Source organism: Marmota monax, unplaced genomic scaffold, assembly GCF_021218885.2.
Source record: "Marmota monax isolate L192 unplaced genomic scaffold, Marmota_monax_Labrador192_F-V1.1 WCK01_AAM20220418_F8-fsc00195, whole genome shotgun sequence".
NCBI classification, from domain to species: domain Eukaryota; kingdom Metazoa; phylum Chordata; class Mammalia; order Rodentia; family Sciuridae; genus Marmota; species Marmota monax.
In genome coordinates, this window is record NW_026691979.1 from 3,124,172 (window position 1) to 3,131,528 (window position 7,357).

The following is a 7,357-nucleotide window of genomic DNA, read 5'->3' on the forward strand; positions in this document are numbered from 1 at the left end:
GGGAGTCCAGGACTCTCAGTCAAAGTGGACAATGTGCACTCTGCCCTGTGTGTCCAATATTTTCAATCACAGTGGACAGTATGTACCCATTCCTGTGTGTCCTGGACTTTCACTCACAGTGGAAGGCTCTACCCACCCCTATGTCCAGGACTTTGCTACAGTGGACAACATTATTCCAGTCCTGAGTCCAGGACCTAGCAGACAGTGTGTACCCAGCTAAGTATCTACCAGATTCTCAAAGTGGAAAAACTCTACCTTGTTCTGTGTCCAGGATGCTGTCTATTGGTCCTGTCCAGGACTTTAAGTCACAGTGGACAGTATGCACCTGGTCTTGTATGTCCAGTACTCTCAATCATAGTGTGCCATGTTCTTCCGGTCCTGAAATTCCAGATGTGTTCTTCTGGCACTATTTCTCCCTCATCATATGCACAGGATGTCCCTATTGAGTGGACAGAAAAGCCCACCTCCTCTGGAAAAACTGTTGAGTGGCTTAATATGGAGACAGATGTGGCTGCCTAGAATCCAGGGCTGGAAGTGATGACATTGTCCACATTCTGCTTAAAGTCACCTCAACTGCCTGGAATCAGGGAAGTGGGAGGGCAGCAGGCAGACAAAGGCAGAGCATTAGGGAAGCCAGGAGATGAGATTCATATTGGGATAGGGTTGAGTTTGGATAGAGACTTGGTTTAGGATAAAGTTAGTGTTTAGAGCTCACCCAGCAAAAATGAGGCCTCCACTTTCCCCTCTTTGATAAATCTGTTGCATCCAGCCTGAATCCACATCTATTTTTCTGCACCAGAGCCCTGATGCTTCCAGTGTAGACAGGAGTCCTGAGTAAGTGAGTCCTGAGTCAGCTGAGTATAGACATAAGAAAACCTAGTCCAATGAGTGTAGATAGTAGGAAACCAAATCCTGTCAGATGAGTGTAGAAAGGAGGAAAATGTGTTTCGAGTCAGCTGAGTGTGTACTGGAAGAGGGAGTGACACTCAGTACTGACCCTAACCCCAAATCTAACCTAACCCTTACCCTGTTCACTATGAGTTTCCTGAGTCAGATGAGTACAGATAAGAGGAAGCCATGTCCTGGGTCACCTCAGTGTAGACAGTAGGAAACACAGTCCTGATTGTGGTGAGTATAGACAGTAGGAAACTGTGTCCTTATTGCAGTGAGTGCAGATGGTAGGAAACTCTTTTGAGTCAGCCAAACATAGATAGGAGGAAACCATTCCTTGAGTCTCCTCAGTGTAGGAAAAAGAAAACTGCATGTTTAGCTGAGTACAGACAGAGGAGAAAGGCCTATCTTGAAGTAGCTGAGTGTAGATAGTAGGACACTATGTTCTACTGCTGAATGTAAATAGGAGGAGGGCACTGTGTCCTGAATGTGCTGAGTGTAGACAGGAGGGCACCATGTCCTGAGTCTACTAAGTGTAGACAGGAGTAAGCCATGTGCTGATTAAGCTGAGTGTAGTTAGTAGGAAGCTGTGTCCTGAGAATGTACACAGGCAGGGGACACTATTCTGGGTACATTCAGGACTTTGGCCCTCAGGACTCTTTAGGCTCTGTTCCCTTGAGCTCCATCAGGCTGCCTGTGAAGGGTGTTGGGCTGGGTACTTCTACAGGAGGCTCCCTGTGGGATCATAGAGGCTCTAAAATCTGTCCTCTTTCTGCACTATATAGCTAACCATAGGAGTGAAAACAACACTTTGTTGTGGCTGTTTTTATGTTACGTCTGAGCTGGACCAACTCTAACGAGGCACTCTTAAGGACTGCCCTCAACATCATGAAGTGCAGAACACTGGGCCTCCTCATGCATAAAGATCTGCAAATACCCTTAGCCCATTCACACAGGCAGTCGTAGGGTCTCTTTATGGGAAAGCACTTTGAAATTTCTGAAGTGTTTAAAGGGCTAGCAGGCAACTCAGGAAAAAGTATTTAAAAAATCTGAGAAAAAATGTCATTCCTCTGATAATCCTCACAGATACCTGAGTAAAGCAGCAAGTCAGTCAAGTCCTGTAGGTGTTCCTACCAGCTCTCCTCCACACTTACCTCCAGGGAAGGAGACCAGAATCTTTTTTTTTTAAATTTTTATTGTTGGTTGTTCAAAATATTACATAGTTCTTGATATATCATATTTCACACTTTGATTCAAGTGGGTTATGAGCTCCCATTTTTACCCCATATACAGATTGCAGAATCACATCAGTTACACATCCATTGATTTACATGTTGCCATACTAGTGTCTGTTGTGTTCTGCTGCCTTTCCTATACTCTACTATCCCCCCTCCCCTCCCCTCCCCTCCACTCTTGTCTCTCTACCCCCCTCTACTGTAATTCATTTCTCCCCCTTGTATTATTTTTCCCTTTCCCCTCACTTCCTCTTGTATGTAATTTTGTATAACTCTGAGGGTCTCCTTCCATTTCCATGCAATTTCCCTTCTCTCTCCCTTTCCCTCCCACCTCTCATCCCTGTTTAATGTTAATCTTCTTCTCATGCTCTTTTTCCCTACTCTGTTCTTAGTTACTCTCCTTATATCAAAGAAGACATTTGGCATTTGTTTTTTAGGGATTGGCTAGCTTCACTTAGCATAATCTGCTCTAATGCCATCCATTTCCCTGCAAATTATATGATTTTGTCATTTTTTAATGCAGAGTAATACTCCATTGTGTATAAATGCCACATTTTTTATCCATTCGTCTATTGAAGGGCATCTAGGTTGGTTCCACAGTCTTGCTATTGTGAATTGTGCTGCTATGAACATCGATGTAGCAGTGTCCCTGTAGCATGCTCTTTTTAGGTCTTTAGGGAATAGACCGAGAAGGGGAATAGCTGGGTCAAATGGTGGCTCCATTCCCAGCTTTCCAAGAAATCTCCATACTGCTTTCCAAATTGGCTGCACCAATTTGCAGTCCCATCAGCAATGTACAAGTGTACCCTTTTCCCCACATCCATGCCAGCACTTGTTGTTGTTTGACTTCATAATGGCTGCCAATCTTACTGGAGTGAGATGATATCTTAGGGTGGTTTTGATTTGCATTTCTCTGACAGCTAGAGATGGTGAGCATTTTTTCATGTACTTGTTGATTGACTGTATGTCCTCCTCTGAGAAGTGTCTGTTCAGGTCCTTGGCCCATTTGTTGATTGGGTTGTTTGTTCTCTTATTGTCTAATTTTTGGAGTTCTTTGTATACTCTGGATATTAGGGCTCTATCTGAAGTGTGAGGAGTAAAGATTTGTTCCCAGGGTGTAGGCTCCCTATTTACCTCTCTTATTGTTTCTTTTGCTGAGAAAAAACTTTTTAGTTTGAGTAAGTCCCATTTGTTGATTCTAGTTATTAACTTTTGTGCTATGGGTGTCCTATTGAGGAATTTGGAGCCCGACCCCACAGTATGTAGATCGGAGCCAACCTTTTCTTCTATCAGACGGCGTGTCTCTGATTTGATATCAAGCTCCTTGATCCATTTTGGATTAACTTTTGTGCATGGCGAGAGAAAGGGATTCAGTTTCATTTTGTTGCATATGGATTTCCAGTTTTCCCAGCACCATTTGTTGAAGATGCTATCCTTCCTCCATTGCATGCTTTTAGCCCCTTTATCAAATATAAGATAGTTGTAGTACTGTGGATTGGTTTCTGTGTCCTCTATTCTGTACCATTGGTCCACCCGCCTGTTTTGGTACCAGTACCATGTTGTTTTTGTTACTATTGCTCTGTAGTATAGTTTGAAGTCTGGTATCGCTATACCGCCTGATTCACACTTCCTGCTTAGCATTGTTTTTGCTATTCTGAGTCTTTTATTTTTCCATATGAATTTCATGATTGCTTTCTCTATTTCTACAAGAAATGCCATTGGGATTTTGATTGGCATTGCATTAAACCTATAGAGAACTTTTGGTAATATCGCCATTTTGATGATGTGAGTTCTGCCTATCCATGAACAGGGTATATTTTTCCGTCTTCTAAGATCTTCTTCTATTTCTCTCTTTAGGGTTCTGTAGTTTTCATTTTATAAGTCTTTCACCTCTTTTTTTAGGTTGATTCCCAAGTATTTTATTTTATTTTTTTGAGGATATTGTGAATGGAGTGGTTGTCCTCATTTCCATTTCAGAGGATTTGTCGCTGATATACAGGAATGCCTTTGATTTATGCATGTTGATTTTATATCCTGCCACTTTGCTGAATTCATTTATTAGCTCTAATAGTTTCTTTGTAGACCCTTTTGGGTCTGCTAGGTATATAATCATGTCATCTGCAAATAGTGATAATTTAAGTTCTTCTTTTCCTATTTTTATGCCTTTAATTTCTTTCGTCTGTCTAATTGCTCTGGCCAGTGTTTCAAGAACTATGTTGAACAGAAGTGGTGAGAGAGGGCATCCCTGTCTTGTTCCAGATTTTAGAGGGAATGCCTTCAGTTTTTCTCCATTCAGAATGATGGTAGCCTGAGGCTTAGCATAGATTGCTTTTACAATATTGAGGTATGTTCCTGTTATCCCTAGTTTTTCTAGAGTTTTGAACATAAAGCGATGCTGTACTTTGGTGAATGCTTTTTCTGCATCTATCGAGATGATCATATGGTTCTTATTTTTAAGTCTATTGATGTGGTGAATAACATTTATTGATTTCCATATATTGAACCAGCCTTGCATCCCAGGGATGAATCCTACTTGATCATGGTGCACAATTTTTTTGATATGTTTTTGTATCCAATTCGCCAGAATTTTATTGAGGATTTTTGCATCTAGGTTCATTAGAGATATTGGTCTGTAGTTTTCTTTCTTTGAAGTGTCTTTGTCTGGTTTAGGAATCAGGGTTTTGTTGGCCTCGTAGAATGAATTTGGAAGTTCTCCCTCTTTTTCTATTTCCTGAAATAGCTTGAAAAGTATTGGTATTAGTTCCTCTTTAAAGGTTTTGTAAAACTCTGCTGTATACCCATCCGGTCCTGGGCTTTTCTTAGTTGGTAGTCTTTTGATGGTTTCTTCTATTTCCTCAATTGATATTGGTCTGTTTAGGTTGTCTATATCCTCCTGACTCAATCTGGGCAGATCATATGACTTAAGGAATTTATCGATGCCTTCACTATCTTCTATTTTATTGGAGTATAAGTATTCAAAATAATTTCTGATTATCTTCTGTATTTCTGAAGTGTCTGTTGTGATGTTGCATTTTTCATCCCGTATGCTAGTAATTTGAGTCCTCTCTCTTCTTCTCTTCGTTAGCATGGCTAAGGGTCTGTCGATTTTATTTATTTTTTTAAAGAACCAACTTTCAGTTTTGTCAATTTTTTCAATTGTTTCTTTTGTTTCGATTTCATTAATTTCAGCTCTGATTCTAATTATTTCTTGCCTTCTACTTCTTTTGCTGTTGTTTTGCTCTTCTTTTTCTAGGATTTTGCGATGAAGTATGAGATCATTTATTTGTTGGTTTTTTCTTTTTTTAAGGAATGAACTCCAAGCAATGAATTTTCCTCTTAGAACTGCTTTCAATGTGTCCCATAGATTCCGATATGTTGTGTCTGTGTTTTCATTTATCTCTAAGAATTTTTTAATTTCCTCCTTGATGTCTTCTATAACCCATTGATCATTCAGTAACCTATTGTTCATTCTCCAAGTGATGCATGATTTTTCCTTCCTTCTTTTATCATTGATTTTCAGTTTCATTCCATTATGATCAGATAAGATGCATGGTATTATCTCTACTCCTTTATATTGTCTAAGAGTTGCCCTGTGACATAATATATGATCTATTTTTGAGAAGGATCCATGTGCTGCTGAGAAAAAAGTGTAACTGCTTGATGTTGGGTGGTATATTCTATATATGTCAATTAAGTCTAGGTTATTAATTGTGTTATTGAGTTCTATAGTTTCCTAATTCAACTTTTGTTTGGAAGGTCTGTCCAGTGGTGAGAGAGGTGTGTTGAAGTCTCCCATGATTATTGTATGGTGGTCTATTAGACTCTTGAACTTGAGAAGAGTTTTTTTTGATGAACATAGCTGCACCATTGTTTGGGGCATATATATTTATGATTGTTATGTCTTGTTGGTGTATGTTTCCCTTGAGCAGTATGTAGTGTCCCTCTTTATCCCTTTTGATTAACTTTGGCTTGAAATCTATTTTATTTGATATGAGTATGGACACTCCTGCTTGTTTCCGAAGTCCATATGAGTGATATGATTTTTCCCAACCTTTCACCTTCAGTCTATGTATGTCTTTTCCTATCAAATGAGTCTCCTGTAGGCAGCATATTGTTGGGTCTTGTTTTGTGATCCATTATACTAGCCTGTGTCTCTTAATTTGTGAGTTTAAGCCATTAACATTTAGGGTTATTATTGAGATATGGGTTGTTCTTCCAGCCATATTTGTTTATTTATGTTACTAAACATGGTTTGTTTTCCTCTTTGATTATTTTCCCCCCTTTACTGTCCTACCTCCCACTGTTGGTTTTCATTGTTATTTTCCATTTCCTCTTCCTGTAATGTTTTGGCGAGGATGTTTTGAAGAGATGGTTTTCTAGCTGCAAATTCTTTTAACTTTTGTTTATTGTGGAAGGTTTTAATTTCATCTTCCATCCTGAAGCTTAATTTCGCTGGATACACGATTCTTGGTTGGAACCCATTTTCTTTCAGTGTTTGAAATATGTTATTCCAGGGTCTTCTAGCTTTCAGAGTCTGTGTTGAAAGATCAGCTGTTATCCTGATTGGTTTAATCCCTAAATGTAATCTGCTTCCTTTCTCTTGTAGCTTTTAAAATTCTCTCCTTATTCTGTATGTTGGGCATCTTCATTATAATGTGTGTAGGTGTGGATCTCTTATGATTTTGCACATTCGGCGTCCTGTAGGCTTCTAGGATTTGGGATTCTGTCTCATTCTTCAAGTCTGGGAAGTTTTCTCGTATTATTTCATTGAATAGATTGCTCATTCCTTTGGTTTGGACTTCTATACCTTCCTGTATCCCAATGACTCTTAAGTTTGGTCTCTTTATGTTATCCCATATTTCTTGGATGTTCTGCTCATGGTTTCTTAACAGTCTTGCTGAGCTGTCTATGTTCTTTTCAAGTTGAAATACTTTGTCTTCATTGTCTGATGTTCTATCTTCTAAGTGTTCTACTCTGCTGGTAGTATTCTCAATTGAGTTTTTAAGTTGGTTTATTGCTTCCTGCATTTCTAGGATTTCTGTTTGTTTTTTATAACCTCTATCTCCCTGTATAGTTGATCTTTTGCTTCTTGGATCTGTTTATGTAATTCATTGTCGAAGTGATCTTTCATTGTCTGATTTTGCTGTCTAATGTCTTCCTTGAGACTCCAGATCATCTGAAGCATGTATATCCTGAATTCTTTATCTGACATTCCATCTGCTGCAGATATT